The sequence below is a fragment of the Phyllobates terribilis genome, unplaced genomic scaffold, assembly GCF_046119375.1.
Source record: "Phyllobates terribilis strain yellow unplaced genomic scaffold, ASM4611937v1 Scaffold_2__4_contigs__length_985480577, whole genome shotgun sequence".
Lineage (NCBI taxonomy): Eukaryota > Metazoa > Chordata > Amphibia > Anura > Dendrobatidae > Phyllobates > Phyllobates terribilis.
The window spans coordinates 971938033-971953706 of NW_027362762.1; the positions used below are offsets into that span (position 1 = coordinate 971938033).

The 15674-nt window shown below is 46.8% G+C and overlaps 1 protein-coding gene across 4 annotated transcripts in view; it reads right to left on the reverse strand.

Moving 5' to 3' along the window:
- Positions 1-15674, reverse strand: part of HAO2 (hydroxyacid oxidase 2) — a 321468-nt gene that overhangs the window by 48323 nt on the left and 257471 nt on the right. Inside the window, exon 1 of one of the 4 annotated variants that reach the window (XM_073668728.1) lies at positions 11534-11701. The exons of the other annotated variants lie outside the window; for them this stretch is intronic. The gene's annotated coding sequence lies outside the window, so the exon portion shown is untranslated. Of the gene's footprint in view, positions 1-11533; positions 11702-15674 lie in introns of those variants that run through there. 4 annotated transcript variants of the gene reach the window in all.

The window sequence follows — 15674 nt, forward strand, 5'->3', positions numbered from 1 at the left end:
CTGCAGTCACTATTCTGCTGTTACATCGTGTCTTATCCTCCAGTCACCCCCCAGAGCTGCAGTCACTATTCTGCTTTACATCATGTCTTATCCTCCAGTCACCTCCAGAGCTGCAGTCACTATTCTGCTATTACATCAAGTCTTATCCTCCAGTCACCTCCAGAGCAGCAGTCACTATTCTGCTGTAACATCATGTCTTATCCTCCAGTCACCCCCAGAGCTGCAGTCACTATTCTGCTGTAACATCATGTCCTATCCTCCAGTCACCCCCAGAGCTGTACTCACTATTCTGCTGTTACATCGTCTTATCCTCCAGTCACCTCCAGAGCTGCAGTCACTATTCTGCTCTTACATCGTGACTTATCCTCCAGAGCTGAACTCACTATTCTCCTCTTACATCATGTCTTATCCTCCAGTCACCTCCAGAGCTGCAGTCACTATTCTGCTCTTACATCGTCTTATCCTCCAGTCACCTCCAGAGCTGCAGTCACTATTCTGCTCTTACATCGTGACTTATCCTCCAGAGCTGCAGTCACTATTCTCCTCTTACATCATGTCTCATCCTCCAGTCACCTCCAGAGCTGCAGTCACTATTCTGCTCTTACATCGTCTTATCCTCCAGTCACCTCCAGAGCTGCAGTCACTATTCTGCTCTTACATCGTGACTTATCCTCCAGAGCAGCAGTCACTATTCTGCTGTAACATCATGTCTTATCCCCCAGTCACCTCCAGAGCTGCAGTCACTATTCTGCTGTTACGTCATGTCTTATCCTCCAGTCACCACCAGAGCTGCAGTCACTATTCTGCTCTTACATCGTGACTTATCCTCCAGAGCAGCAGTCACTATTCTGCTGTAACATCATGTCTTATCCCCCAGTCACCTCCAGAGCTGCAGTCACTATTCTCCTCTTACATCATGTCTTATCCTCCAGTCACCTCCAGAGCTGCAGTCACTATTCTGCTCTTACATCGTCTTATCCTCCAGTCACCTCCAGAGCTGCAGTCACTATTCTGCTCTTACATCGTGACTTATCCTCCAGAGCAGCAGTCACTATTCTGCTGTAACATCATGTCTTATCCCCCAGTCACCTCCAGAGCTGCAGTCACTATTCTGCTGTTACGTCATGTCTTATCCTCCAGTCACCACCAGAGCTGCACTCACTATTCTGCTGTAACTTCATGTCTTATCCTCCAGTCACCTCCAGAGCTGCAGTCACTATTCTGCTGTTACATCATTTCTTGTCCTCCAATCACCCCCAGAGCTGCAGTCACTATTCTGCTGTTACATCATGTCTTATCCTCCAGTCACCTCCAGAGCTGCAGTCACTATTCTGCTGTTACATCAGGTCTTATCCTCCAATCTCCCCCAGAGCTGCAGTCACTATTCTGCTGTTACATCATGTCTTATCCTCCAGTCACCTCCAGAGCTGCACTCACTATTCTGTTGTTACATCATGTCTTATCCTCCATTCACCTCCAGAGCTGCACTCACTATTCTGCTGTTACATCATGTCTTATCCTCCTGTCACCCCCAGAGCTGCAGTCACTATTCTGCTGTTACATCACGTCTTATCCTCCAGTCACCTCCAGAGCTGCAGTCACTATTCTGCTGTTACATCATGTCTTATCCTCCAGTCACCTCCAGAGCTGCAGTCACTATTCTGCTGTTACATCATGTCTTATCCTCCAGCCACCTCCAGAGCTGCATGTGTCTTATCCTCCAGTCACCTCTAGAGCTGCAGTCACTATTCTGCTGTTACATCATGTCTTATCCTCCAGTCACTTCCAGAGCTGCACTCACTATTCTGCTGTTACATCATGTCTTATCCTCCAGTCACCTCAAGAGCTGCAGTCACTATTCTGTTGTTACATCGTGTCTTATCCTCCAGTCACCTCCAGAGCTGCAGTCACTATTCTGCTGTTACATCATGTCTTATCCTCCAGTCACCTCAAGAGCAGCAGTCACTATTCTGCTGTTACATCGTGTCTTATCCTCCAGTCACCTCCATAGCTGCAGTCACTATTCTGCTGTTACAGTATATCTTATCCTCTAGTCACCTCCAGAGCTGCAGTCACTATTCTGCTGTTACGTCATGTCTTATCCTCCAGTCACCTCCAGAGCTGCAGTCACTATTCTGCTATTACATCATGTCTTATCCTCCAGTCACCCCAAGAGCTGCAGTCACTATTCTGCTGTAATATTATATCTTATCCTCCAGTCACCTCCAGAGCTGCACTCACTATTCTGCTGTTACATAATATCTCATCCTCCAGTCACCTCCAGAGCTGCAGTCACTATTCTGCGGTTACATTATGTCTTATCCTCCAGTCACCTCAAGAGCTGCAGTCACTATTCTGCTGTTACATCGTGTCTTATCCTCCAGTCACCCCCAGAGCTGCAGTCACTATTCTGCTGTTACATCAGGTCTTATCCTCCAATCACCCCCAGAGCTGCAGTCACTATTCTGCTGTTACATCATGTCTTATCCTCCAGTCACCCCCAGAGCTGCAGTCACTATTCTGCTGTTACGTCATGTCTTATCCTCCAGTCACCTCCAGAGCTGCAGTCACTATTCTGCTATTACATCATGTCTTATCCTCCAGTCACCCCAAGAGCTGCAGTCACTATTCTGCTGTAATATTATATCTTATCCTCCAGTCACCTCCAGAGCTGCACTCACTATTCTGCTGTTACATAATATCTCATCCTCCAGTCACCTCCAGAGCTGCAGTCACTATTCTGCGGTTACATTATGTCTTATCCTCCAGTCACCTCAAGAGCTGCAGTCACTATTCTGCTGTTACATCAGGTCTTATCCTCCAATCACCCCCAGAGCTGCAGTCACTATTCTGCTGTTACATCAGGTCTTATCCTCCAATCACCCCCAGAGCTGCAGTCACTATTCTGCTCTTACATCGTCTTATCCTCCAGTCACCTCCAGAGCTGCAGTCACTATTCTGCTCTTACATCGTGACTTATCCTCCAGAGCAGCAGTCACTATTCTGCTGTAACATCATGTCTTATCCCCCAGTCACCTCCAGAGCTGCAGTCACTATTCTGCTGTTACGTCATGTCTTATCCTCCAGTCACCACCAGAGCTGCAGTCACTATTCTGCTCTTACATCGTGACTTATCCTCCAGAGCAGCAGTCACTATTCTGCTGTAACATCATGTCTTATCCCCCAGTCACCTCCAGAGCTGCAGTCACTATTCTCCTCTTACATCATGTCTTATCCTCCAGTCACCTCCAGAGCTGCAGTCACTATTCTGCTCTTACATCGTCTTATCCTCCAGTCACCTCCAGAGCTGCAGTCACTATTCTGCTCTTACATCGTGTCTTATCCTCCAGTCACTTCCAGAGCAGCACTCACTATTCTGCTGTTACATCATGTCTTATCCTCCAGTCACCTCAAGAGCTGCAGTCACTATTCTGTTGTTACATCGTGTCTTATCCTCCAGTCACCTCCAGAGCTGCAGTCACTATTCTGCTGTTACATCGTGTCTTATCCTCCAGTCACTTCCAGAGCAGCACTCACTATTCTGCTGTTACATCGTGTCTTATCCTCCAGTCACCTCCATAGCTGCAGTCACTATTCTGCTGTTACAGTATATCTTATCCTCTAGTCATCTCCAGAGCTGCAGTCACTATTCTGCTGTTACGTCATGTCTTATCCTCCAGTCACCTCCAGAGCTGCAGTCACTATTCTGCTATTACATCATGTCTTATCCTCCAGTCACCCCAAGAGCTGCAGTCACTATTCTGCTGTAATATTATATCTTATCCTCCAGTCACCTCCAGAGCTGCACTCACTATTCTGCTGTTACATAATATCTCATCCTCCAGTCACCTCCAGAGCTGCAGTCACTATTCTGCGGTTACATTATGTCTTATCCTCCAGTCACCTCAAGAGCTGCAGTCACTATTCTGCTGTTACATCGTGTCTTATCCTCCAGTCACCCCCCAGAGCTGCAGTCACTATTCTGCTTTACATCATGTCTTATCCTCCAGTCACCTCCAGAGCTGCAGTCACTATTCTGCTATTACATCAAGTCTTATCCTCCAGTCACCTCCAGAGCAGCAGTCACTATTCTGCTGTAACATCATGTCTTATCCTCCAGTCACCCCCAGAGCTGCAGTCACTATTCTGCTGTAACATCATGTCCTATCCTCCAGTCACCCCCAGAGCTGTACTCACTATTCTGCTGTTACATCGTCTTATCCTCCAGTCACCTCCAGAGCTGCAGTCACTATTCTGCTCTTACATCGTGACTTATCCTCCAGAGCTGAACTCACTATTCTCCTCTTACATCATGTCTTATCCTCCAGTCACCTCCAGAGCTGCAGTCACTATTCTGCTCTTACATCGTCTTATCCTCCAGTCACCTCCAGAGCTGCAGTCACTATTCTGCTCTTACATCGTGACTTATCCTCCAGAGCTGCAGTCACTATTCTCCTCTTACATCATGTCTCATCCTCCAGTCACCTCCAGAGCTGCAGTCACTATTCTGCTCTTACATCGTCTTATCCTCCAGTCACCTCCAGAGCTGCAGTCACTATTCTGCTCTTACATCGTGACTTATCCTCCAGAGCAGCAGTCACTATTCTGCTGTAACATCATGTCTTATCCCCCAGTCACCTCCAGAGCTGCAGTCACTATTCTGCTGTTACGTCATGTCTTATCCTCCAGTCACCACCAGAGCTGCAGTCACTATTCTGCTCTTACATCGTGACTTATCCTCCAGAGCAGCAGTCACTATTCTGCTGTAACATCATGTCTTATCCCCCAGTCACCTCCAGAGCTGCAGTCACTATTCTCCTCTTACATCATGTCTTATCCTCCAGTCACCTCCAGAGCTGCAGTCACTATTCTGCTCTTACATCGTCTTATCCTCCAGTCACCTCCAGAGCTGCAGTCACTATTCTGCTCTTACATCGTGACTTATCCTCCAGAGCAGCAGTCACTATTCTGCTGTAACATCATGTCTTATCCCCCAGTCACCTCCAGAGCTGCAGTCACTATTCTGCTGTTACGTCATGTCTTATCCTCCAGTCACCACCAGAGCTGCACTCACTATTCTGCTGTAACTTCATGTCTTATCCTCCAGTCACCTCCAGAGCTGCAGTCACTATTCTGCTGTTACATCATTTCTTGTCCTCCAATCACCCCCAGAGCTGCAGTCACTATTCTGCTGTTACATCATGTCTTATCCTCCAGTCACCTCCAGAGCTGCAGTCACTATTCTGCTGTTACATCAGGTCTTATCCTCCAATCTCCCCCAGAGCTGCAGTCACTATTCTGCTGTTACATCATGTCTTATCCTCCAGTCACCTCCAGAGCTGCACTCACTATTCTGTTGTTACATCATGTCTTATCCTCCATTCACCTCCAGAGCTGCACTCACTATTCTGCTGTTACATCATGTCTTATCCTCCTGTCACCCCCAGAGCTGCAGTCACTATTCTGCTGTTACATCACGTCTTATCCTCCAGTCACCTCCAGAGCTGCAGTCACTATTCTGCTGTTACATCATGTCTTATCCTCCAGTCACCTCCAGAGCTGCAGTCACTATTCTGCTGTTACATCATGTCTTATCCTCCAGCCACCTCCAGAGCTGCATGTGTCTTATCCTCCAGTCACCTCTAGAGCTGCAGTCACTATTCTGCTGTTACATCATGTCTTATCCTCCAGTCACTTCCAGAGCTGCACTCACTATTCTGCTGTTACATCATGTCTTATCCTCCAGTCACCTCAAGAGCTGCAGTCACTATTCTGTTGTTACATCGTGTCTTATCCTCCAGTCACCTCCAGAGCTGCAGTCACTATTCTGCTGTTACATCATGTCTTATCCTCCAGTCACCTCAAGAGCAGCAGTCACTATTCTGCTGTTACATCGTGTCTTATCCTCCAGTCACCTCCATAGCTGCAGTCACTATTCTGCTGTTACAGTATATCTTATCCTCTAGTCACCTCCAGAGCTGCAGTCACTATTCTGCTGTTACGTCATGTCTTATCCTCCAGTCACCTCCAGAGCTGCAGTCACTATTCTGCTATTACATCATGTCTTATCCTCCAGTCACCCCAAGAGCTGCAGTCACTATTCTGCTGTAATATTATATCTTATCCTCCAGTCACCTCCAGAGCTGCACTCACTATTCTGCTGTTACATAATATCTCATCCTCCAGTCACCTCCAGAGCTGCAGTCACTATTCTGCGGTTACATTATGTCTTATCCTCCAGTCACCTCAAGAGCTGCAGTCACTATTCTGCTGTTACATCGTGTCTTATCCTCCAGTCACCCCCAGAGCTGCAGTCACTATTCTGCTGTTACATCAGGTCTTATCCTCCAATCACCCCCAGAGCTGCAGTCACTATTCTGCTGTTACATCATGTCTTATCCTCCAGTCACCCCCAGAGCTGCAGTCACTATTCTGCTGTTACGTCATGTCTTATCCTCCAGTCACCTCCAGAGCTGCAGTCACTATTCTGCTATTACATCATGTCTTATCCTCCAGTCACCCCAAGAGCTGCAGTCACTATTCTGCTGTAATATTATATCTTATCCTCCAGTCACCTCCAGAGCTGCACTCACTATTCTGCTGTTACATAATATCTCATCCTCCAGTCACCTCCAGAGCTGCAGTCACTATTCTGCGGTTACATTATGTCTTATCCTCCAGTCACCTCAAGAGCTGCAGTCACTATTCTGCTGTTACATCAGGTCTTATCCTCCAATCACCCCCAGAGCTGCAGTCACTATTCTGCTGTTACATCAGGTCTTATCCTCCAATCACCCCCAGAGCTGCAGTCACTATTCTGCTGTTACATCGTGTCTTATCCTCCAGTCACCCCCAGAGCTGCAGTCACTATTCTGCTGTTACATCAGGTCTTATCCTCCAATCACCCCCAGAGCTGCAGTCACTATTCTGCTGTTACATCATGTCTTATCCTCCAGTCACCCCCAGAGCTGCAGTCACTATTCTGCTGTTACATCATGTCTTATCCTCCAGTCACCTCCAGAGCTGCACTCACTATTCTGTTGTTACATCATGTCTTATCCTCCAGTCACCTCCAGAGCTGCAGTCACTATTCTGCTGTTACATCGTGTCTTATCCTCCAGTCACCTCTAGAGCTGCAGTCACTATTCTGCTGTTACATCATGTCTTATCCTCCAGTCACTTCCAGAGCTGCACTCACTATTCTGCTGTTACATCATGTCTTATCCTCCAGTCACCTCAAGAGCTGCAGTCACTATTTTGTTGTTACATCGTGTCTTATCCTCCAGTCACCTCCAGAGCTGCAGTCACTATTCTGCTGTTACATCCTGTCTTATCCTCCAGTCACCTCAAGAGCAGCAGTCACTATTCTGCTGTTACATCGTGTCTTATCCTCCAGTCACCTCCATAGCTGCAGTCACTATTCTGCTGTTACAGTATATCTTATCCTCTAGTCACCTCCAGAGCTGCAGTCACTATTCTGCTGTTACGTCATGTCTTATCCTCCAGTCACCTCCAGAGCTGCAGTCACTATTCTGCTATTACATCATGTCTTATCCTCCAGTCACCCCAAGAGCTGCAGTCACTATTCTGCTGTAATATTATATCTTATCCTCCAGTCACCTCCAGAGCTGCACTCACTATTCTGCTGTTACATAATATCTCATCCTCCAGTCACCTCCAGAGCTGCAGTCACTATTCTGCGGTTACATTATGTCTTATCCTCCAGTCACCTCAAGAGCTGCAGTCACTATTCTGCTGTTACATCGTGTCTTATCCTCCAGTCACCCCCAGAGCTGCAGTCACTATTCTGCTGTTACATCAGGTCTTATCCTCCAATCACCCCCAGAGCTGCAGTCACTATTCTGCTGTTACATCATGTCTTATCCTCCATTCACCTCCAGAGCTGCACTCACTATTCTGCTGTTACATCATGTCTTATCCTCCATTCACCTCCAGAGCTGCACTCACTATTCTGCTGTTACATCATGTCTTATCCTCCAGTCACCTCCAGAGCTGCACTCACTATTCTGCTGTTACATCATGTCTTATCCTCCAGTCACCTCCAGAGCTCCAGTCACTATTCTGCGGTTATGAGAGGCCAGGATGGGGGACATATAGCGGGTAAAATAAGTATTGAACACATCCCCAATTCTCTAATTAAATATATTTCTTAAGGTGCCACTGACATGAAATTCTCCCCAGATTTCGGTAACAACCCGTCCAATCCACACAGGAAAATAAATCACCATAGATGTCCATACAGCGGGTACAGAAAGTATTCAGACCCCTTTATATTTTTCACTCTTTGTTTCATTGCAGCCATTCGGTAAATTCTAAAAAGTTCATTTTTTCTCCTTACAGAACACTCTGCCCCATCTTCACTGAAAAAAAACAGAAATGTAGAAATTTTTGCAAATTTATTAAAAATGAAAAACTGAAATATCCCATGGTCATAAGTATTCAGCCCCTTTGCTCAGACGCTCATATATAAGTCACATGCTGTCCATTTCCTTGTGATCCTCCTTGAGATGATTCTACTCCTTCATTGGAGTCCAGCTGTGTTTAATTAAACTGATAGGACTTGATTTGGAAAGGCGCACACCTGTCTATATAAGACCTCACAGCTCACAGTGCATGTCAGACCAAATGAGAATCATCAGCTCAAAGGAACTGCCCAAGGAGCTCAGAGACAGAACTGTGGCAAGGCACAGATCTGGCCAAGGTTACAAAAGAATTTCTGCATTACTCAAGGCTCCTAAGAGCACAGTGGCCTCCATAATCCTTAAATGGAAGAAGTTTGGGACCACCAGAAGTCTTCCTAGACCTGGCCGTCCAGCCAAACTGAGCAATCGTGGGAGAAGAACCTTGGTGAGAGAGGTAAAGAAGAACCCCAAGATCACTGTGACTGAGCTCCAGAGATGCAGTAGGGCGATGGGAGAAAGTTCCACAAACTCAACTATCACTGCAGCCCTCCACCAGTCGGGCCTTTATGGCAGAGTGGCCCGACAGAAGCCTCTCCTCAATGCAAGACATATGAAAGCCGCATAGAGTTTGCTCAAAAACACATGAATGACTCCCAGACTATGAGAAATAAGATTCTCTGGTCTGATGAGACGAAGATAGAACTTTTTGGTGATAATTCTAAGCGGTTTGTGTTGAGAAAACCAGGCACTGCTCATCACCTGCCCAATACAATCCCAACAGTGAAACATGGTGGAGGCAGCATCATGCTATGGGGGTGTTTTTCAGCTGCAGGGACAGGACGACTGGTTGCAATTGAAGGAAACATGAATGCGGCCAAGTACAGAGATATCCTGGATGAAAACCTCTTCCAGAGTGCTCTGGACCTCAGACTTGGCCGAAGGTTCACCTTCCAACAAGACAATGACCCTAAGCACACAGCTAAAATAACAAAGGAGTGGCTTCAGAACAACTCTGTGACCATTCTTGACTGGCCCAGCCAGAGCCCTGACCTCAACACAATTGAGCATCTCTGGAGAGACCTGAAAATGGCTGTCCACCAACGTTCACCATCCAACCTGACGGAACTGGAGAGGATCTGCAAGGAAGAATGGCCGAGGACCCCCAAATCCAGGGGTGAAAAACATGTTGCATCATTCCCAAGAAGACTCCTGGCTGTACTAGCTCAAAAGGGGGCTTCTCCTCAATACTGAGCAAAGAGTCTGAAGACTTATGACCATGTGATATCTCAGTTTTTCTTTTTTAATAAATTTGCAAAAATTTCTACATTTCTGTTTTTTTCAGTCCAGATGGGAACAGAGTGTTCTGTAAGGAGAAAAACAATGAACTTTATAGAATTTACCGAATGGCTACAATGAAACAAAGAGTGAAAAATGTAAAGGGGTCTGAATACTTTCCGTACCCACTGTAAATTATGTGTGTGAAGACCCCGGGCATTCTGTGGGCGTAACGCTGCTCAGACACAGGGTGAGGGTAACAGTGTGGCAATACTTTACTGAACAACAAAGTGGACAATAAACACAGAACAGTCCCAGCAAATACCCAACATGGTGGAACATTACACAGTCTCACCTTTCCTTCTCCGCCCGCCTGGGATAGTACAGCTGCGACTTTAGGACTTCCAGGGCCGACTACCTCAACCAGTGGCCCCCCGCTTCTGGCGGGCCCCCACAGAGAGGAGATAGTGGCAAGCTTAGGAAGCTAGCAGTCCATCGAGGTACAAGGCCAAGAGACCCGAGGGTCCCACCCTGGCCTCTCTGAATGTCTCCATGGGTTCCAGGCAACCGGAGGGTCCCACCTGACAACCCCAAACAACATATCCATGGAGCCAGGTGACTTCATCGTCCCAACCTGGTCTCCCCAAGTGTATCCATGGGTTCTCTGATGGTCAGTGGAGCAGATCCATATCTTTCCAGTCAGGGCCATGTATCCTTAGAATCATGTATAATCCAAATCTGTGTCTCTCTGGATGGAGCCATGCTACAAGCTACTCTCCTGAAGAGTCTGTCTGATCTTTGATTCTCCTTGTAAATTCTCCCAGCTACAGAGGTCTTGTTCTTTAAATAGTTCACATTTGTTCTTTCAAGCACACATCCACAGGTGTGAGGTTAGGGATAATATTATTCCACAGGGCTCAGGTCTCATTGTTTGAGCATTTAATCAATTTACATAGTTGGTATAGCAGCGGGCTCTTTAAATCAGCATTTAGCTGGCTTTTGTACAATATGCAATTAGTATAGTAACAAACATCATTATTCACAGACCAGTAGAAGTCAACATTCAGGTTTATACACATAATAGTATGACCTTATTGACCAGCCACAGAAATACACATACATTCACAAGTCAACATAAAGACAATATTGTATTTCTCTCTGCTTAACAAATCTAGACGTCTGGCTGATTAAGATAAGAAGCTGTGTCTTCACAATGTGTAATAATGAGAAATGACGCAGAGAAAAATATTGACCCCATGAAGAAAGAGAGGAGCAAAAAGCCCTGGAAAGTCCTGACACCAGCCGAGATCTATCAGTAATTAGAAAGCAATCCTGACACGTAATAATATCAGTTGGTTCACATGATGGCCTATAAAAAGGCTCATAACGGATAACACCAGTGAGCTGCCTCAAGACCTTCACAACCTTATTGTTGCTGATCACACTTCTCTCACAGGATCAGGATTCGCTCTATGGAGACGTTTCCTGATATACAGATAACGCAGATTAATAATTGATCTTCCATCTTGCAACTTTATGAGTTTATGAAGTGTTTTTGTGATGTGACCTCTGAAATCTGATGTGTGCAGACAAGGATAAAGCCTATATGTCTCTGTCCCCACAGGGTATTATCCCCCTTATAAGGCTCCAGCACTGATATAACCTCAGACATTACATTATATCAGCTGCTGCATTGCAGGCTCTGGAGGGCGCGCGTCCCTTACTGCTCGCGGGTGCTGGGCATTATCAGTGCAGGGTTGTGCCGTTCCCAGACTTGCAGCGTTGGCAGTCTGCGCCCCCTCGGCAGCCCCGGGCAGCACTCACGTGCCACTCACCTGTATATCGGCTCTGGATCCAGCAGCTCCAGCTGTGCGGGGGCCCTTGTACCCCTCTCTGTCTAAAGTCCAAGACCCAACACCTTCCGCCGTCCAATCACGTCCAACAACAGCGCAGCCGTACGCCACCACCGCCGCGTGTCACTATGTTTCATGAACAAACAGTCCGCAAAGGATTAACCCCGTCCTGACCTCTGGCTTTGTATCTGGGAGCACATTGTCCCGTAGACGGGGGACGTGGTCAGGGGTGGAGGGACTGGGAGAGCTCGCAGGACATATTACACAAGACCTGCGCCCAACGGAGCGGCACCGTCCAGGAAGAAAGTGATGATGACGACCACGAAATAACACTGCCATACAGTGTCTGTATAATACCGCCATAGTGTCCGAATAATACCGCCATACAGTGTCCGCATAATACACCATACAGTGTCCGCATAATACCGCCATACAGTGTCCGTATAATACTGCCATACAGTGTCTGTATAATACCGCCATAGTGTCCGAATAATACCGCCATACAGTGTCCACATAATACGCCATACAGTGTCCGCATAATACCGCCATACAGTGTCCGTATAATACTGCCATACAATGTCTGTATAATACCGCCATAGTGTCCGAATAATACCGCCATACAGTGTCCGAATAATACCGCCATACAGTGTCCGCATATCACCGCCATACAGTGTCCACATAATACCGCCATACAGTGTCCGAATAATACCGCCATACAGTGTCCGCATATCACCGCCATACAGTGTCCGCATATCACCGCCATACAGTGTCCACATAATACCGCCATACAGGGTCCGCATAATACCGCCATACAGTGTCCGCATAATACGCCATACAGTGTCTGTATAAAACCGCCATAGTGTCCGAATAATACCGCCATACAGTGTCCGAATAATACCGCCATACAGTGTCCGCATATCACCGCCATACAGTGTTCGCATATCACCGCCATACAGTGTCCAAATAATACCGCCATACAGGGTCCGTATAATACCGCCATACAGTGTCCGCATAATACGCCATACAGTGTCTGTATAAAACCGCCATAGTGTCCGAATAATACCGCCATACAGTGTCCGAATAATACCGCCATACAGTGTCCGCATATCACCGCCATACAGTGTCCACATAATACCGCCATACAGTGTGCAAATAATACCGCCATACAGTGTCCGCATAATACCGCCATACAGTGTCCGCATAATACGCCATACAGTGTCTGTATAAAACCGCCATAGTGTCCGAATAATACCGCCATACAGTGTCCGAATAATACCGCCATACAGTGTCCGCATATCAACGCCATACAGTGTTCGCATATCACCGCCATACAGTGTCCAAATAATACCGCCATACAGGGTCCGTATAATACCGCCATACAGTGTCCGCATAATACGCCATACAGTGTCTGTATAAAACCGCCATAGTGTCCGAATAATACCGCCATACAGTGTCCGAATAATACCGCCATACAGTGTCCGCATATCACCGCCATACAGTGTCCACATAATACCGCCATACAGTGTCCGCATAATACCGCCATACAGTGTCCGCATAATACCGCCATACAGTGTCCACGTAATACCGCCATACAGTGTCCACATAATACCGCCATACAGTGTCCGTATAATACCGCCATACAGTGTCCGCATAATACCGCCATACAGTGTCCGAATAATAACGCCATACAGTGTCAGAATAATACAGCCATACAGTGTCCGAATAATACCGCCATACAGTGTCCAAATAATACAGCCATACAGTGTCCGAATAATAACGCCATACAGTGTCAGAATAATACCACCATACAGTGTACGCATAATGCCGCCATACAGTGTCCATATAATACCGCCATACAGGGTCCGTATAATACCGCCATACAGTGTCCGCATAATACGCCATACAGTGTCTGAATAATACCGCCATACAGTGTCCGTATAATACCGCCATACAGTGTCTGTATAATACCGCCATACCGTGTCCAAATAATACCGCCATTCCGTGTCCATATAATACCGCCATACAGTATCCGCATAATACCGCCATACAGTGTCCGTATAATACCGCCATACAGAGTCGACATAATACCGCCATACAGTGTCCATATTATACCGCCATACAGTGTCCGAATAATACGACATACAGTGTCCGAATAATACCGCTATACAGTGTCCGAATAATACGCCATACAGTGTCCGAATAATAAGCCATACAGTGTCTGCATAATACCGCCATACAGTGTCCACATAATACCGCCATACAGTGCCGAATAATACCGCCATACAGTGTCCGCATATCACCGCCATACAGTGTCCGCATAATACCGCCATACAGTGTGCAAATAATACCGCCATACAGTGTCCGTATAATACCGCCATACAGTGTCCGCATATCACCGCCATACAGTGTCCGCATATCACCGCCATACAGTGTACAAATAATACCGCCATACAGGGTCCGTATAATACCACCATACAGTGTCCGCATAATACGCCATACAGTGTCTGTATAAAACCGCCATAGTGTCCGAATAATACCGCCATACAGTGTCCAAATAATACAGCCATACAGTGTCCGAATAATACCGCCATACAGTGTCCGAATAATACCGCCATACAGTGTCCGCATAATACCACCATACAGTGTCCGCATAATACCGCCATACAGTGTCCGTATAATACCGCCATACAGTGTCCGTATAATACCGCCATACCGTGTCCGAATAATACCGCCATACCGTGTCCGTATATTACCGCCATACAGTGTCCGAATAATAACGCCATACAGTGTCAGAATAATACCGCCATACAGTGTCCGCATAATGCCGCCATACAGTGTCCGTATAATACCGCCATACAGTGTCCGCATAATACCGCCGCCGTGTCCGTATAATACCGCCATACAGTGTCCGCATAATACCGCCATACAGTGTCCGCATAATACCGCCATACCGTGTCCAAATAATACCGCCATACCGTGTCCATACAATACCGCCATACAGTATCCGCATAATACCGCCATACAGTGTCCGTATAATACCGCCATACAGTGTCGACATAATATCGCCATACAGTGTCCATGTAATACCGCCATAGTGTCAGAATAATACCGCCATACAGTGTCCGTATAATACTGCCATACAGTGTCTACATAATACCGCCATACAGTGTCCGAATAATACCGCCATACAGTGTCCGTATAATACCGCCATACAGTGTCCGCATAATACCGCCATACAGTGTCCGCATAATACCGCCATACCGTGTCCATATAATACCGCCATACAGTATCCGCATAATACCGCCATACAGTGTCCGTATAATACCGCCATACAGTGTCGACATAATATCGCCATACAGTGTCCGCATATCACCGCCATACAGTGTCCGCATAATACCGCCATACAGTGTCCGCATAATACCGCCATACCGTGTCCAAATAATACCGCCATACCGTGTCCATATAATACCGCCATACAGTATCCGCATAATACCGCCATACAGTGTCCGTATAATACCGCCATACAGTGTCGACATAATATCGCCATACAGTGTCCGCATATCACCGCCATACAGTGTCCGCATAATACCGCCATACAGTGTCCGCATATCACCGCCATACAGTGTGCAAATAATACCGCCATACAGTGTCCGTATAATACCGCCATACAGTGTCCACATAATACCGCCATACAGTGTGCAAATAATACCGCCATACAGTGTCCGCATATCACCGCCATACAGTGTCCACATAATACCGCCATACAGTGTGCAAATAATACCGCCATACAGTGTCCGTATAATACCGCCATACAGTGTCCAAATAATACCGCCATACAGTGTCCGCATATCACCGCCATACAGTGTCCGCATATCACCGCCATAGTGTCCGAATAATACCGCCATACAGTGTCCGAATAATACCGCCATACAGTGTCCGCATATCACCGCCATACAGTGTCCACATAATACCGCCATACAGTGTCCGAATAATACCGCCATACAGTGTCCGCATATCACCGCCATACAGTGTCCGCATATCACCGCCATACAGTGTCCACATAATACCGCCATACAGTGTGCAAATAATACCGCCATACAGTGTCCGCATAATACCGCCATAC